At 46.7% G+C, this 780-nt stretch overlaps 1 non-coding gene across 1 annotated transcript; it reads right to left on the bottom strand.

Moving 5' to 3' along the window:
• Positions 1-246: 246 nt before the first annotated feature.
• TRNAW-CCA (transfer RNA tryptophan (anticodon CCA)) lies at positions 247-318 on the bottom strand. The gene has a single exon. It is a non-coding gene; the product is annotated as a tRNA-Trp (tRNA).
• Between the last annotated feature and the right edge of the window lie 462 nt (positions 319-780).

Here is a 780-nt window from a genome sequence, read left to right as displayed (position 1 = left end):
CCAATGTTCATTGCAGCACTGTTTATAATAGCCAGGACATGGAAGCAACCTAGATGTCCATCTGCAGATGAATGGATAAGAAAGCTTTGGTACATATACACAATGGAGTATTCCGTTCCGTTCCATCGCTCAGTCGTGTCTGACTCTATGCGACCCCGTGGACTGAAGCCTACCAGGCTTCTCCGTCCATGGGATTCTCCAGGCAAGAATACTGGAGTGGGTTACTGTTTCCTTCTCCAGGGGATCTTCCCTACCCAGGGATCGAACCCGGGTCTCCTGCATTGGAGGCAGACGCTTTAACCTCTGAGCCACCAGGGAAGCCCTATTACTCAGCCATTAAATAGAATGCATTTGAACCAGTTCTAATGAGGTGGATGAAACTAGAGCCTATAACACAGAGTGAAGTAAGCCAGAAAAAAAAACACCAATACAATATACTAATGCATATATATGGAATTTAGAAAGATGCAAATGATAACCCTGTATACGAGATAGCAAAAGACACACAGATGTATAGAACAGTCTTTGGGACTCTGTGGGAGAGGGTGAGGGTGGGATGGTTTGGGAGAATGGCATTGAAACATGTATATTATCTATCATATGTGAAACAAATCGCCAGTTCAGGGTCGATGCATGTTACAGGATCCTCGGGGCTGGTATGTGGGGATGACCCAGAGGGAGGATAAGGGGAGGAGGGAGGTGGGAGGGGGGTTCGGGAGGGGGAACTCATGTACACCTGGGGCAGATTCATGTCAATGTATGGCAAAACCAACCAATATA

The sequence above is a fragment of the Moschus berezovskii genome, chromosome 4 (genome assembly GCF_049115385.1).
Source record: "Moschus berezovskii isolate FMDL1 chromosome 4, NW_MosBer_1.0, whole genome shotgun sequence".
NCBI classification, from domain to species: domain Eukaryota; kingdom Metazoa; phylum Chordata; class Mammalia; order Artiodactyla; family Moschidae; genus Moschus; species Moschus berezovskii.
Note: the sequence above shows the minus strand (reverse complement) of the source record. Positions and strands in the feature narration are given on the sequence as shown.